At 43.6% G+C, this 17,323-nt stretch overlaps 1 pseudogene; it reads right to left on the reverse strand.

Moving 5' to 3' along the window:
* Positions 1 to 10,442: 10,442 nt before the first annotated feature.
* LOC123794916 (large ribosomal subunit protein uL6 pseudogene) lies at positions 10,443 to 11,032 on the reverse strand (annotated as a pseudogene).
* Positions 11,033 to 17,323: the final 6,291 nt, after the last annotated feature.

Raw genomic sequence — 17,323 nt, forward strand, 5'->3', positions numbered from 1 at the left:
TTGGGCTTGACAATTCCTAATGTGGGAGATTCCGGGAATGCAGCTGCTGGGAGATTGGGCTTTTATTCCAGGCTCTGCCAAGAACGTACTGGGTGACTCTCCTCAAGTTACTTTGCTTCTTTGGGAAAGAGTTTCCTCATTTTGTTCCTGCAAAATGGGAACAATGATCCTCACTTCATGGGGTTGTTATAGAGATGAGCCGTGATAAGGTAGGTGAGGGGACCTGACCTAAGGGGGTGCTCGATCATTTTAACCCCAGCCCTCCTTCTTTCACTACAAAGAAGCAGGACAGTGCCGAATGCACTCAAGGTTGTCCACTGCTGCACCGATCTATGCTAAGGGCCTCCACGCATACCACCTGAGCCAGGGCTTTTAATGAATGCCAGGCGAACTCCAGCTCGGCTCTGACCGCCCAGGAGCTCTGAGTCACGTTTCACGCAGGATTTCTTGCAGGATCATTTTGGGAAGGACTTGCGCTGCCCTGGGTAAGTGGGGCACACCCTGGTGTTTGGGAGTTGGTGGCGGTGGTTGCATTTTGTTGTTGGTTTGTTTGTTTTAAAATATCCACATCCTGTCCCACAGCTGGGGCATAAAATCAAGCTTTAGTTGTGGGATTTTTGTTTACTTTATTCACTGGCTGGGCTGGTCAGGAGTTTAATGGAGGTCAGTGCCTTTATGTTGCTTGGATTCTGCAAAGAGACTCCAGCAGTTCCTAGCTACTAAATCTGCTGGTGTGAAAAAAGGAACTTAGAAAGATTGACCTATACGGTCTGGCTGCTTTTAGGATAAATTCATTTTTGTTTTGCCTAAAAAACAATAACAACACACTTGTAAATGTTTATGTGTTTCTGTTTTGCACAGGCAGCTTTGGCAATGGGAATTTTTGGTAGAAAAAATAATTAGAGAAATAAATGTGGCAGCTCTCACAGCTGCAAATCATTGATTCAGCTCCACTTGGGGAGGGAGGGAGAAGAAGAAGAAAAGAGAAAACAAAAAAGAAAAAAAAAGACAAAAAGGAAAAAAAAGTGATGAGCTTTATTGCCAGAGGATGGCTGTCTGTCACTTCCCATGAAGTCTTCCTCACATCCTTTCTCTCAGAACACTTCAGAGGTCCTGAGAATATTTGATTTGTAGAGGCTGAGAGCAGACAAAATAGAGCAGCTCAAAAATATCTTTCAAAATTTAGTAACTAACATGGTATGCTATGCATGATAAACCCAATATATGTTCATTAAAGAAAACTGAGAACATATCGAAAACGAGAAAGGGAGGGGCACCTGGGTGGCTCAGTCGGTTAAGTATCTGCCTTTGGCTCAGGTCATGATCTTGGGGGGCGTCCTGGAATTGAGCCCCACGTCAGGCTTCCTGCTCAGCGGGGAGTTTGCCTCTCCCTCTCCCTCTGCCGCTTATGCTCTCTCTCAAATAAATAAATAAAATCTTAAAAAAAAAAAAGAAAAAAGAAAGGGGAAGAATTCCTGGTCATCCAAACACAACTATTGTTGACATTTTTGTGTACTTTCTAGCAATCTTTTTGCTTTACATGTGTTTCCTCGTTTGCTTCTCATAGATGTAATGATGGGGTGTGGACGCTTCTGCACTCTGCATCTCTCACATAACAGATAATAGCATTTATGGAAGCCTTGCCATGTGCCAGGTACTGTCCGCCACTACTCAGTATCCCTCAACCGCCTGACATCCGCACCTGTCCGTCATCAGCCCCAGCTACATAAATGTGGTTAAGTTCCTGTCTGTTTCTTTGGCATCACCTTGTGTGAGAACAGCTGGTTGATGTTTTAGCCAGTTTGAAGGGTATTTGAGGAGGATCTTACTTCAAATGAGCTATACGATATGAAATCTTCACCATGGGAAGCCTCAGGTGTGTGTGTAGGGGGGGCGTGGCTCAGATTTTTGTTTCTACCCCGGGTGGGGGCGAGTACTGTGACTCTTCTTTCTGAAGAGTTTACTAACTTTAGACATTTACAGTTTTAAAAGTTTGCTATAACTTTTGGATGGGTTCAGTATATTTCAAAATAATCATAATTTTTCCCCAGGGGGTCCATGTAAGAAATTATACATGACCTAATGCCCTCTGAAGGCATTGATTCAATGTCAGGAAGATTTTTTTAAAAAAGAGAACTTTAGAAGAGTCTAACGTGTCAGAATATGATCTTGTTTGAAATCCAAAGAGGAGATATGTAATGAGACTTTTCATGGCAATTGGCCAAGAGAGGCACTTTTCCAAGGGGACCTGGGCAGGTGTCCAGCCTAGGAATGTCAAAACACCCAACTTGATAAGCATTCAGCCTTCAGAGCAATGAAACTGAGGTACAAATAGAGACATCTATGATACAAAATGGGAGAGACAGGGATTGGATTAAGTTTTTATGGACATATAAAACCTACAGTGATGTCCAGTAGGCTTACCCCAAAATTCCTGTGGACAGACACTCCAAGATATAATAATGAATCTGCTTCTCCCATGACAACTCTATGTAATAATGATTCGAGTAAGACATGAAGATGTATTCATATATATTCCAACCCATAGGACAACAAATGTGTGTATAAAAACATTGTTTTTCACCAAGTTGAAAATTATTAGAGGTCTGCTTGACTCATTACAACTCTAAACATTAATTTTCAAATAGCTTCTATTACATTTAATGATTCTCCTGAGAAATTTCATATAAAGCAGCTTGAAATGATAATAAGGACTGCACTTTAACACTTCTCTAAAACTTAGTAAGAAATGCTAGTGGCTCGTGATATGGATACCATTATTATCCCTATTTTATAGAGATGGGTCAGGACTAGGGGGAGGCAAGTGAATTTCCTGGAGTACAAAATTTAAGGAGGCACCCACTCTCAGGCTCCTTAAGTTTTATCAAGCGTACAAGTGAGTGCTATTCAAAGGCTGAGCTTGCTGAGAAGATAGCATGTTAGGGGCCTGGGGAGAAATTTAGTTTGGTTGCAGCAAAGCTGGTATATGGGGAAGTGGCATGGCATGGGGATGGAGGAAAGCCACAACTGAACTATTAAGGGTTATAAGTGCAAGGTTTAGCACTTTCTGCTCCTGTAGGAGCAGAGGAATCACTGGGAAATGGCTAAGTAATTAGCAAGTTTTTTCTGGCATGGAGGAAGAGGATGAAGCAGGGTGGGAATGTTTGCCATGTTCCGGGTGGCTCAGGATGAGACCAGAACTAAGGTAAAACAGTAGAGATAAGGAAAAATGTACTACTTTAAGCAAAGGGTTGCCAGGACTTGGTGGGGGTCCTATTGGTCATAGCTGAAGAATTTTCTGGTTTGGACCGCTGAGCACGTTATTGTTTTCCAGTCCCAAACCAGAGTGCTCATTGCTGTGTGTTGAGGGTCTCACCCCCTTCCATGCCTTGCGCTGAGGACAACAGAGAAGTTGTGTCTTTGTATCCTGGACCCAGGGTCAAAGAAAGGGGGCATCCAAGGTCAGGGAATCCACATACACTTGGCCTTTTCTTATACATTCAGGGCAGAGGAGCGTCAGGTCAGTCTGGAAAGGGCTTCCCAATGGTGGCTGTTGGAGCAGGGAGTAGGCAGAGAGTGAGAAGGACTCCTTCTGTATACCTCCACCAAACTGCCGAGAGCGGAGCAAGTGAGCTGAGCTAGGGCTCGGCGTGAGCATGGAAGAATGCCACTAGCCCTGAGTTAATTGAAGAGTGTCCAGACAGTAGAAGAATGACTGAATCCCTCTCTCCCCTTTCAAGTGCCCTACCTTGTGGGTCAGCCTGAGCCAAGGCTCTGTTCCAAGGGGCTCTCAGGAGCAGGAAAGGCCATCTGAGGCCTGAAGTTAAAAGATCCACTAAGGTGAGTGCTGTAGGTTTGACAGGTAATATTTCTCCCATTTTACAGATGATCATATTCAGGCCTAGGGAGACTAACTTGTTCAAGGTCCTCCAGGCAGCAAGGCCTAAAGCCAATAATGACAAGTCCATCTCTGGTGGTAGGTACGCTGGGTAGGCATTGTTCTCAGCATCATTTTTTTCTTTCTAGTTTGATTGGAATATGATTGATATGTAACATTGTACTAATCTAAGATATACAAAATAATTGTTTGATGTCTCTATATATTATGAAATGATCACCACAGTAAGTTCGGGTAACATCCATCACCTCACATAGTTACAATTTCTTTTTCCTTGTGATGAGAACTTTTAAGATGTACTCTCTTAGCAACTTTCAAATACACAATATAGTATTATTAATTATAGTCACCATGCTGTACGTTATAACCCCCGGACTTACTTATCTTATAACTGGAAGTTTATACCTTTTTTTTTTAAAGTAGGCTCCACGGGGCGCCTGGGTGGCACAGCGGTTAAGCGTCTGCCTTCGGCTCAGGGCGTAATCCCGGCGTTATGGGATCGAGCCCCACATCAGGCTCCTCAGCTATGAGCCTGCTTCTTCCTCTCCCACTCCCCCTGCTTGTGTTCCCTCTCTTGCTGGCTGTCTCTCTCTCTGTCGAATAAATAAATAAAAATCTTTAAAAAAAAATAAAGTAGGCTCCATGCCTAGCGTGGAGTCCAATGTGGGGCTCAAGACCTGAGCTGAGATCAAGAATCAAGCTGAGGGGGCGCCTGGGTGGCACAGCGGTTAAGCATCTGCCTTCGGCTCAGGGCGTGATCCCGGAGTTCTGGGATCGAGCCCCATGTCAGGCTCCTCCGCTAGGAGCCTGCTTCTTCCTCTCCCACTCCCCCTGCTTGTGTTCCCTCTCTCGCTGGCTGTCTCTCTCTGTCAAAAGATAAATAAAATCTTTAAAAAAAAAAAAAAAGAATCGAGCTGAGATCAAGAATCGGATGCTTAACTGAGTCACCCAGGTGCCCCAGAAGTTTATACCTTTTGACCGTCTTCACCGATTTCGTTGATCCACTGCTTCTGGCAATCACCAGTCTGTTCTCTGTTTCAGTGAGTTCAGTTTCTTAGATTCCACAAACAAGTGAGATCATACTGTATTTATCTTTCTCTGCCTGACTTATTTCACTTAGCATAATGCCCTCAATGTCCAGCCACGTTGTCATAAGTGACAGGATTTCTTTGTTTTTTATGGTTGTATAATATTCACGTTTTCTTCAGCCATCCGTCAGTGGACACTTAGGTTGTTTCTGTGGCTTCGCTCTTGTAAATAATGCTGCACTGACCATGAGGATGCAGATATTTTTGAGATGGTGATTTTGTGTCCTGGTTTTCAGCATCTTATTTGAATCATGTCATCCCTGTGACATTGGACCTTGTGTTAGCCCCAATTTACAGATGGGGACACCAAGATACAGAGAGCTTAAGTAACCTGCTCAGGGTTACAAATCATATGTATAGTGCTGAAATTCAAATCCAGGCAGTCTGACGTCAGAGCGGGCAACCATGTTGCTCCTTTGACTTCAGCACCAGCAAAGTCTTGTCTTTTCAATATATTAACAGTCAGTTCTTGGCATACAGATGTCAAATGTGATGCCAGTAATTTTGTATATAAGGGATTTCAAGGGATTTGCATACCTCTGGGGAGCTCATTTCAGCTACATTGTAGGAAATAAATTGCTGGAGTTTAGTGTCTTAAATTCAGATCACAAGCACAGTATTAGCAGTATTCATCTTATTAAATGAACTTCTGTTTCCTGGAATTTGTTGGCATTCCCATTCACATAGAGATAGGCTGGAATGGTTCACTGAGAAAGTGTAAGTATACTTCTAATGCAACTTTCTTAGTTATAAAAACTTTAGAGATGAAGTCAGTGGGTAAGCAGTTTGAATTTTAGAACCCCTAAAAACAAGGCATTCTTTTATTTGCCCCACTATAGAGTCATTATGTCACTCCCTTCCCAGTCTAGTGCTAATAAGACACACAAAGATTGGACAAAGAATTGGCATTTAGTGGACAGAGAGTTTTTGGCAGGGAAATTTGCATGGCCCAGAATATTGGAAAATGACACTGCCTTTCATCTACTTTTAGGATTGAGATTGAATCCTGTGGTAGACTGACTGAAAAAAAAAAAAAAAAGCCTGCAGTTCTTCAAGTATTTTGCAGTGTGTCTTTATCAGCCATTAAGAGATGGAGTCTTTTTCCCTATCCGTTGAATCTGGGTTGTCTTCTGACTTGGTTTGGCCGGTAGAATGGGGCAGAGGAGATGGTATGTCAGTTCTAAGCCTAAGGTCCTGCACACCTCCACTCCTCTCTTGCTCTTCTGCCTTCGGTGTGAGAACAATACTGAACTAACCTGCTGGGAGAGGGGACACTGTGGAGCAGGGCTGAGTCGTCATCCCAGCTGAGGGCATCCTAGATCAGCCATTTCCAGCAGGCTTTCCAACTGGTGGCAGACACATGAGCAAGCCCAGCTGACATCACGCGAGCCCATTTCAGATCAGCATAGTTGTTCAGCCAGCCCTGAAATGCACGAGAAACAATATGTGGTTGTGATTTTAAGCCACTAATTGTTGGGGTGGCTTGTTATGCAGCATTATCAATGGCAATAGGTAAATGATAAATATACCAAAGGCAGATCTCATCAGTGATGCAGGAAGTCTGTTCCCTTCCAACATGCTCTCTCCCCTATGTCCCTGCTTACTTCTTTTGCATTTGCTTCCAATAGTGGCTGCAGCTCCGCCCAGACCTGCAGAAGTTAGGCCATGAGTTACCTACTTGGCCAATTCTTATATTACAAATGTATAGAGGAAACCACATTCATGCTCCCCTGGCCCAGAAAAACAAGTCACCGACATGGAAGAAATCCAGACCTTTCTCCCTATTCCCATGTTTATATTTTATTCCATTTCTGCTCAATTCCCAACCCTGGCTCCACTTCCGGTCTAGAGAGGGCTATAGCAGAGAGCTTAGAATCAAGAAACCTGGAGTTGCACAGATCTGGATTTAAACTCTGGCTCTGCTGCTTACTAGCCATGTGTCCTTGGAAATGTCCCTTAACTCGTTGAGCCTCAGTTTCTTTGTACTAAAAATGGGGATGATACTCTATCTCTAGGGTTACTGTGAGGATTAAGTGAAGTATGTATTTAGGACATATTAAGTGCTCAATAAATAGTAATTTTGACTAATTGGCTGATTACCCGACCCGTTCTCTCCAGTTCCTACCTTGGGGCTCCCTTTCAGAACTCTGGTTCGCATTCATACTGCCCGCTCCCCCCACACAGTATTCCCAGGGAACCTGGTCACTTAGGACCGGAGCCCAGTCTCCAGTCCCTGTGAGCCCCCTGGGCTAATGTACTGGTGTGCCCTGGTACAGATTCACTCTGGAATGGCACAGAATGTAGTCAAAGCCTTTTTGCAAGTGGGTCAGTGGGCAAGCCCGCCTCCCCCAAGCCCCCAAGCTCTGCTGACCCCTTGCTATTATTTTCACATGATGCAATGTTCCCTCTCCTCTTTGGAGCGGTATTAAGTTTCCTTCCATTCCCATACACTTCAGAGACTGCTGCCCCTCTCACATTTCAGACGCTGACCTGCTCCTTTGCACTTTTCCCCTCTGCTTGTCTGGAGACCTGCATAATGAAATTCAGACAGCAGTGACTGCTGGGCTCTGTCGAACTTCCCCTCAGTATAGGTGACGAGGACTGGGCTGCTAGGCCTTGCAGGGAGCGTGCTCCTCCGATGGCCTAGACGTAAACTGGGGCCAGAGTGAGCCTGGTGGCTTCATTTCTTATTGTCAGATCAGAGGTTCCTTGCTCTGAGGAGAAAGGCAAACACTTTTGATCTGACTGTGGGGGGAGGGGCAAGGCGGAGGATACATGCGATATATAAAATGAAACAAGCTTTCCAAAAACAACAAGGCTGAATCATAATAACTTACATTTGTGGAGCACTGTAGCTTGGAAAGGGCTTTTCACACTGGGTGTCTCATTCCATTCTCACAGCAGCCCTGGGAGGCGGGCGGGACAAGGATTAACATCCCTGTGTAACCATGAGGTCACACGGCAAGTTGGGTGACAGAGTCCCAGCCCACACGCAGGTCTGTGGACCCCACACCCAGTGCTCCAGCCTCTGTTTTATGCTGTCTTCTCTCTTGCATTTCATGCCATGACTTAGGCCCAACATTTGTAAAACTTTCCCGTAGAAACATCCCTGACACCAGAGGGGAATGAACATCCTAGAAATGCAAAATTACTACCAGATTCTGTGTTTTGTTTTAAAAAAAATTCATTCAAACGATGAATTCTAATTCAATAATTATGTCATATTTATATTAAATATAGTTTTATAGTCTTAATATACAAGTAAGGTTTTATTGTACCTTCTTTCAGACAAAATATTCCAGGAACATGGCTTTGCTTAACCCCTGGTAACTTCAGGGGTTTGTGGCTCCAGGTTCTAGATGCTTTCAACCAGCGGGCAAGACGAGTGTGCAGCACACACTCCTATAACCACAGCAACCACCTGAAGAAATGCTTTATTTTAGCCCCGACCCCTGGTAAGGATGTTATTTTTTAATTGACATGGTTGGCTGGGTCTTCCTTTAAACCATCTGCCGCCAGCATTCCATCCTGTGTTGACAATGGAAAGACACATGTTTGTAAGGTATGTTTAGCATCTGAGAGGCTGAAGGAATGAGCTTTCGGGCATTGCCAGATGCACTGAGTGTGTGTGCAGAGCAGAATACACGCGCGCTCGGCAGGAACCAAAACTGGGGAGCAAGCCCGGCCAAACAGCTCTAGCTGTGTGGCGCCCCGTTGAAGGGGCTGAACGCGAGGTTTAGGCCTTTGGAGTTGTTGTAAGCTCTGTGTAGTACCTTCCATCACCCTTTGGGCAACTCTTTGTAGACAGAGTCTTGAAGAGGGATCCCACACGCTCTTCTCCACTCCCTGCAAGAGTCGGAGGATCTCTAAATCATGACTCGGAGTCCAGAGGGCTCTGCTGGCTCCGGCTAGCCTTGCCAACCTTGCTCATGGGCTGTTGACTTCAGAAAGGCCCCTGGGTGCCCATGATCTGCACAGGTCGTAGGGACTACGGCAGAGCGCTCGTCAGAACAGATGAGATGTAGCCCCGAAGTCGGACGTGGGGAGACTATGGTGAGAGCTGATTCCTTTGGTGGGGGTTAAGCAAATAGGAATATATTCAAAGTGGTCTTGCAGTTAATTGGTTGCAACCATGGACTTGAGATTTGCTGAAGGAAGGAAAGAAGAACGATCTCAATAGCTAGCATGGACACATGCTTCTCCTGTGCCAAGCACTACTCTAAGCATCTTAAATGCATTAGCTCATTTACAAGGTAAGTGCAATTATGATCATCCCCTTTTCACTAGTAGGAACACTAAAGCACAGAGAGGGTAAGCCACTGGCCCAAAGCTAATGGTTCATATGTAGCAGAGCTGGGATTTCAACCCAGGGACTCCACGCTTTTAATCATACTACGCGGCCTCTCACTGCTGGCACAACGCACCCAAGAATAATAGTAACAGAACCTTCTTTAGTCCTATTTATGCCAAGCACTGTGCTCAGTGCTTGACACACTGTATCTCCCACAATCCCTAAAACATTCCTGGAGAGAAAGTCCTGTCATTACTTCCATTTTCCAAATGAGGAATCTGAGGCTTAGAGATGTTAGCTTGCCAGACGTGACATAGCTAGTGAATGACTCGAAAGCCCATGCTGTTAATCGTTTTATTTTACTGCCTTCCGTGTAAACTGCATACACTGTAAATAGCACAAAACAAATGAAACCGTTTTGCAAAGAATCTCCTTTGTATTCTGGACACTAAATAGGTACAAATTCATTTCCAAGAAAATAATATCAGATCTGAGATCTGGGAGGCAGGCAATATGTTGAAAAGCAAAGGACCCATAGGTTCACATCCTATCTTTGGTGCTCACCTTCCATCCTCAGTTTCCTCATTTATAAGGTGGTGGTGATGGCGAAACCTAGCTGTGGGGATTACATGGTAAGGCATATGCGGTGCTGTTATTATCTATTATATATAAGGTGGGCCTTTTTGTTTTTGCATTACAGTTCTCTCTTGGTGTTTTATATTCTAAGGATTCTGACAAGTATATAATGACATGTGGCTACCATTCTGGTACCATCAAGAGTAGTTTTAGGGCTCTAAAAATCTCCTGTGCTCTACCTATTTATCCCTCCCTCACCCCTCCCAACCCCTAGCAATCACTGATCTTTTCAATGTCGCCATAGTTTTACCTTTTCCGGAGTGTCATGTAGTAGGTCTCACACAGTACGTAGCCTTTTCAGATTGGTTTCTTTCACTTACAATATACACTTAAGTTTCCTCTATGTCATTTCACCACTTCATAGTTCATTTCTTTTCAGGGCTGAATAATGTTCCATTATCTGGATCATTATAGTTTATGTATTTATCTATTCTTTCCCAAATCGGTGCAGCTTTTATTGCATCTTTAAAATATCACAAATAAATCTGTAATATCATCTGGCATCTTGCTGCTTCTGTAGCTGGACAACCTAGATGTTACTACCAGCCTGCTGAAACGATCCTTTCTCAGAAGCATAGATATCTAAGCATCCCCCAAATTTTCTGCTATCCTTGTCTTCAGCTGTTGCGGTGTGCTGAATCAAAGCAGCTGAGTTTGATGCAAGTTCAATGTTATTTCCTTCAAGCACTAACTCATCTTTCTGGGCTTGAGATACTGAACAAGCCATACCTGGCCTCATCTGAACTCTGCGGATGTATTTTTCACCCAGGAAATTTTGGGTTTCAACAAGAGAACCATTCTCTGGAATAACAACATTGATGGGGAAGTGAGCACACACAGACCTCATCTGGTAGGGGAAGCCCAGCGGAACGCCCTTGATCATGATCTGTACGTGACTACAGATAGTGCGGACAGGAGCCCGTTCTTTCCTAGTTCCCCACCATTTGTCAGCTCGCCGCCTCTTCTTTTTCTTTCCAAGGAGACTGAGCTTACATTGATGTGATTGAAGTCCCCTCGCAGGGTTCCTCTGGGGCCCTTCACAATAACAGTGGGTCCCTTCAGAGTGAAATCCACATCTGTTGGGATGTTGACAGTCCGATTGCTGAGAATGGCCTTCATTCCTCCAGTAGCTGCGGCAAAGAGCTATAGTTTATTTATTAAGGTGGGTTTTTTTTTTTTAGCCCAACTCTTCATTTTATAGAAGAGAAAACTGAATCCTAGAGAAGTTAGGACAACTTGCTCAAGTCCCATAACTAGTTGGTGATAGAGTCGTAACTCAAAAGTAACTCTCCAATCTCCCGTCCAGCACTTTTGGCTACTTTACTGGGCTGAGTTTCTGACACTTTCTAGAGTTTGTGTTTTAGGATCTCCTCTTGTTACTTGCATCCATTTGCTAAACTACTACTTCTCTTGTATTTGTGGAATTAGAGGTCAAAAAGAGTTTGCATGAGGCAAATGCACGTTCTCTACAAATGTCTGGTGGTTTAAGAGCTTCCGCTTCCTTCCTCATGTAGAAGTTTTAAAAGGACAGCTAAAAAGTAGCAAAATTGGCAGAGGGATTTTTAATATCCTCTGTCTTCTGCTCATCTTTGGAGGACATGCCACGAAATGATGTGAACTGGTAGACAAGGAAAGCATAGTAGGGATTTTTCGGGTAGTCTTGTCTGTTGTGAGGGCGGGTGTGGTGTAGTGAGAAGAGGGAATAACTAAAAAAGAAATCCCATAGAGATCAAAGGAAAGCCCTATACTTCGGTTCAAAAAAGCAACCGTACCAGATGCAGCGTATGGTAGAATATTCCACACAAAAAGGGCCTTGGGGTTTTAGTTGTATAAAATCAATAGGAAACAGTATTGCTATGGGGTTGTCTAAAAAGCTATTGCGCTCTTAGAGGGCAATAACGGGGCTGCTTACTAGTCCTGAGCCTGTCACAAACTGACTGAGAGACTCATGTTTTTTAAATGTCGAAGAGTGAAGAATGTTGTAACCTGTCTGTATTCTGTATTTAAGTACAGATGTACAAGAAGGCCTATTTGTGAATGTCGTATCTAAACCATGTAGTGGGGCACCTGGGTGGCTCAGTTGCTGCCTTCAACTCAAGTCGTGATCTCAGGGTCCTGGGATGGAGTCCCTCATCGGGCTCCCTGCTCAGGGGAGAGCCTGCTTCTCCCTCTCCCTCTGACCCTCCTCCCGCTTCTGCTTGCTCTCTCTCTGTCTCAAATAAATGGATAAAATCTTAAAAAAAAAAAAAAAACAACCATGTACTGACAAGCTGAAACATGACCAGAGGGTGCTGACTGGGCAGTGGGCACTGGAAAGGAACCCACCTTTGTGGGGGGCTTCTAAGTAACAGGCACTGGGCTAGGGCTGTATCTACATGGTCTCAGTGCATCCTCACACCAACTCTGAAATATAGTTCTTATTAATCTCATCTACATGTTTTTAGAGGAAGAAGCTTACCCAAGATCACTCCCCTTGAAAGGGACAGGGCTGGCTCCTAACACCATGTTCTTCCCACTACCAGGAAAGTGAAAGCTCTTAAAAACCCTATCATAAGTGGACAGCTGAAGAGACCAGGCACACACAGCTTTCCGAATATATTGGAAATATTGTCAAGTGGAACAGGGAGCTAGATTTATTCCTCTTTGGTCCCAGAGAAAATTAGAGCCAGAAGATAAGTGTTACAGGGAAGCACATAGGAAGTTAATGTCAGGAAGAACTTTCTAGCAGAGGATGGTTCAGTAACTGATCCAGCTGCCTTAACTCATCCCACGTGCCTCCTCCCTGGAGGGGCATTCAAGGAGAAGCAGACTGGCCAATTGTCAGGGGTGTTCTTCATTCACTCAACCAGTATTTAATAAGTAGCTATGATGTGTTATCACTCTTTTAGAACTTGAAGATTCAGCAATGAACAAAACAGAACAAAAATACTTGTATTCTTGCCTTAATAGGGTTTACATTGCAATGGAATATGGTGGTAGAGGGCATTGCAGCATTCTCTGGTCTATTCATCTAGTGGACCCCCCAAGACACCAGTTATAGATGGTCATCTGTACCTGCCAGTGTCCCCTCAGCTTGTACCACTGCTGAGCATGCTGGCTCAACCTCTAATTTCCAAATCCTATGAATCTTTGCTAAGGGCACTCCGTGGTCACTGGAGCCCATTCCACCTGTATGCTAGAGGTGGTGAAGGAATTGACATTCCCCCAGCAGCTGTCACCCAATGACTGATGGGATACAAACTGTGGTCTTCTTGTCTCTCAGTTGGGATAACTCTGACACAGCATTCATGGTGCTTCCCTGAGTTCCTCAGCAGAGTGATGCTCCAGTTGTCCACAGTGGAACCTTGCTTGATTGGTTCTTTCTTGTCTCTATCTCGTTTCCCATTGCCTGACTCATGGTCCCTGGAACTACTTCCCAAATAAACCACGCGCACTTGAATTCTTGCCTCAAAGGCTGCTTCTGGGGGATCCCAAAGTAAGGCAATCTTTATGATTCTTGAACACTGGCTGAATGTCAAGGGATTTGAATTTTCATCATGGCTCTTAGCTCTGTGTAAGTCACTAACTGTCCTAGCTCCTCATATTATCACATGTAAAATAAGATCATCAGACTAGATGAAATATGTGCATATATATTTTTGAAATATATATCTATATTCCTACCCACAAACGTGCCTAGTATTTAATTTTGTAGCTTCCTTTACGTGGTTTTGAAAGAACCTTCACATTCATGTCCCATTGATCCTCAAAATACCTCTGTGAATTAGACTGAACAGAGACAATTTTGACTACTGAAGAGATTAGACAATTGCACCACCATAATGATGGGTTTCCTTTTTTCTCTTCTAAACATTTAACTAGTGTCCCAGAGTTTGAGCTATTCCCATCCTATTTTCCTAATCTCTATCTCCAATCTGATGTAAAGAACAAGTTTCCTGTTTCCTGATTATTGAATCAAGAGGTTATGGCCAGCAAATGTCTAGACTCATGGCTAAAATAAGAAGGGATCCAGAGACTTAGGAATAGAAAATTCCATCTTCAACAACCCATACGGGTTAGTTGCTGTGTGGGATGAGACTGTGGGGGTAGACACAGACCCGGGCTACCTGCAAGTAGATTTGTGAATCACATACCCACACTCTGTTAAGAGGCAGCATGGGATACATTTTTATATTTTCTACAGTTTATAAAAGCACTTTTACATCTTTGATCTCACTTGATTCTCACTAACCCTGTGAGATACAATTTTTATTATTCTCATTTTGATGGGAAAACAGAGGCTGGGAGAGGTTGAGTAGACATGATAAATGTGAAGTCTCCCTTGAAATGTTAAGGCGGGTGCCAGTAGAGGTTTATCATGCCCAGGCCTGTTCCCTGGAGAGCTGTGGTTATGAGTTCTCTGGTAGCTGTGTAGATTTTAACAGAGGGGGGGCGCCTGGGTGGCTCAGTCCTTACGCGTCTGCCTTCCGCTCAGGGCGTGATCCCAGAGTCCTGGGATCGAGCCCCACATCAGGCTCTTCCGCTGGGAGCCTGCTTCTTCCTCTCCCACTCCCCCTGCCTGTGTTCCCTCTCTCGCTGGCTGTCTCTCTCTCTCTCTCTCTCTCTCTGTCAAATCAATCAATCAATCAATCAATCAATCTTTAAAACAAAACAAAACAAAAGATTTGAACAGAGGGGGCTTTCTAGAATACACTGGGAGAGCTCATTCATAGAGAGGGGAAGAGTAAAGACAGTGATACTACACATTCTTTGAGGTTATGAGTAGAGAGATGATCCCATGTCACTATGCAGAGAGGGAAATCAGACGATAGCACTCCAGTGAACCTTAGAGAGCATCCTGGTCCAATTTCCTCTGTGGTCCAGACCAGGGAGGTACTGTCTTTAAGGATACACAGCTTGTAATGTGAGCCATCATCCTGGTTTGCCCTGGAAGTCCTGCCTTCCAGGCAACCTGAGTCTGGAGCAAAGTACGATAGTTGGCCCCTCTACAAGTGATAAATGTATTTGACACTCCCCAGTCTGTTTGGTTCCAAAAGACTACTTGTTTAACCACACTGACATTGAACATGATCGTGAGGGAGTTACTTTGCCCCTCCAATTTCATATTCTCATCTGTAAAATGGAAACAAAAATATCAAATGTAAAGAGTTATGTGGGGCACCTGGGTGGCTCAGTCAGGAGTCTGCCTTCGGCTCAGATCATGATCTTGGGGTCCTGGGATAGAGCCCCGAGTCAGACTCCCTGCTTAGCGGGGAGTCTATTTCTCCCTCTCCCTCTGCCCACCCCACCCCAGCTTGTGCACACACTCTCTCTCTCTCAAATAAAAAAATAAAATCTTAAAAAAAAGTTGTGTGGATTAAATCAGAAAATGTATGGAAAATGCTCGCTAAATGGTAGATACAATACTATTGTTTTTACTTACCAACACTAGAACTAGGTTATCCCGGCCTTTGACCTTCCTCTCTGTTACTCCTTTTGCCTCCAGCAGGATTCACAAATCACCATTATGGTTTTTTTCTGCACATAAAATAAAGTCTTCATATTATAACTGGAAATTCTGGTAAACTTATATGCCCAGGAAGCGTACCTCTTTTTAGTGACAAAAAAGCTTTTGCTTTCTGTACTAAAAGTCACATGTTCCGAGAGGAGTTTTGGCATATAGTTCAACTATACCCAAATGATCTCTTTTTTACATTGTGAGAACAGCTACTATCAAATACAGAATAAAATGGAAAGATTTAGATGTATCTGGCACCAAGGGTCTCACTAATGTCGCGGCAGGGGAGAATGACTCCATTTCTTAAATCACATCCAATTATGTAAAATAAGACTATTTTGGATATAGCTACAATTTCCTCACATTTTTCTGTTGCTGTCCCTCCCCATGCAACCATGCTACATTACATTATATAGAGAGAATAACAAAATCCAGCATTTCATGCTAGTTTTAGAAGGCTGTCTTGTTCCCCTGTTGTCATGTTCTGAGTGGGCGTTTGAACTCTGAAACCCTGCAGACTGAGCCCCTGAAACAGGCTCTTTCTGTGTCTCAGTGGGAAACTCTTTGCTTCTCTTCTTCAGTTTCTTCAGCTGTAAAACAGGAATCCAAATAATTCCCTTTAGCTCAGGGATTCTCTGAGCTCGTCTGTAAAATGACACAGAGATGAAAAACCCTATAGTGACAATGCATGCCTAACACTGTTATGAGTCTAGAGCTCAGAGTTCAATGAGATTAAAAAAAAAAAAATAGAAAGAAAGAAAAAGAAAAAGATCCAGCATCCAAGAGGGAAAACCCAAAGTGCTCTCCGATCAAACTGAGGTATTTTGTGCATGACTTTTGGGGATCAATTCCGCGCAACTTCCTGGAGTGAACTTGCAAATGTTCTTTTACTCTTTTTCCCTAAAGGAGCCTTCTCCATCACAATTTTATAGGATTCCCACCCACTTTTTTTTTTTTTAATTCTAGTAAAGAAAAAAATTGAGTACAGCTTCCTTGCTGATGATGGAGAACAAATCTTGTATCTCTTTGGAAGATTGTTGACCAAAAGATCTGTGTCATCTGTGGGTGGTACATTTCTCTGAGGGGAAAAGAGAGTAATCGAGAATGCTTCTCTTCTGAGAGGAAAACAGATGCACCGGGTGTGTCCTGGGGCTGTGTCTAAAAAACAAAGTCAAGAGCCTGGGAGAATTATAATGGTGTTCTCCCTGCAAATGTGTGGGGATAAATGGTGACTCAAAAAGAGACCTCACATTCCAGAACTTTTGGTGTCTATGTCAAGAAGCAGATAAAATGTGTCAATAAAACCTGGCATTTATTAGAGAGAGAAAGAGGCCTGGAGTCAATGGTAGACTCTGAGTAAGACAGGAAAACAGGAGCAGTTCTGTACCTTGTTACCAACCTTTGTCTTGGGTCGGGTGGTGACTGGGTTTATTATTTAGAATTTTTAACATAGTCCCTTAAAATGATTGTTAGTTTTTGAGTGCTCTCTTCTTGGCTTGCTAGTGTTTACAAATCATACCAGGCAATAGATCTTTAAATCTGTTAAAACAAAATAATAGAAAGTGGATGGTGTGTAGTACATTTTCTCTGGGGAATGAAATCACAAAAATAATTAACCGCAAGCATTTCGCTGTTTGAAAAAGCAAAACAAGACAAACCATAGACATACAGAGAGTCAGCTGATCTCCTCCCATGGGTGGCTCTTCCATAGCTGTATATAACTGTCTACAGCAATTATCCTTACAGTGACCTCTGTTTCATAGTGGCAAAATCCAGGATAGTCAGCATACTGAAAAATTGGTTATTCTGGGGTGCCTGGATGGCTCAGTCAGTTAAATGTCTAATTTCGGCTCAGGTCATGATCTCAGGGTCCTGCGATTGAGCCCCTTGTGGGGCTCCCTACTAAACAGGGA

Source organism: Ursus americanus, chromosome 12 (assembly GCF_024610735.1).
Source record: "Ursus americanus isolate L20-20 chromosome 12, mUrsAme1.1.p, whole genome shotgun sequence".
Classification (NCBI taxonomy): Eukaryota; Metazoa; Chordata; class Mammalia; order Carnivora; family Ursidae; genus Ursus; species Ursus americanus.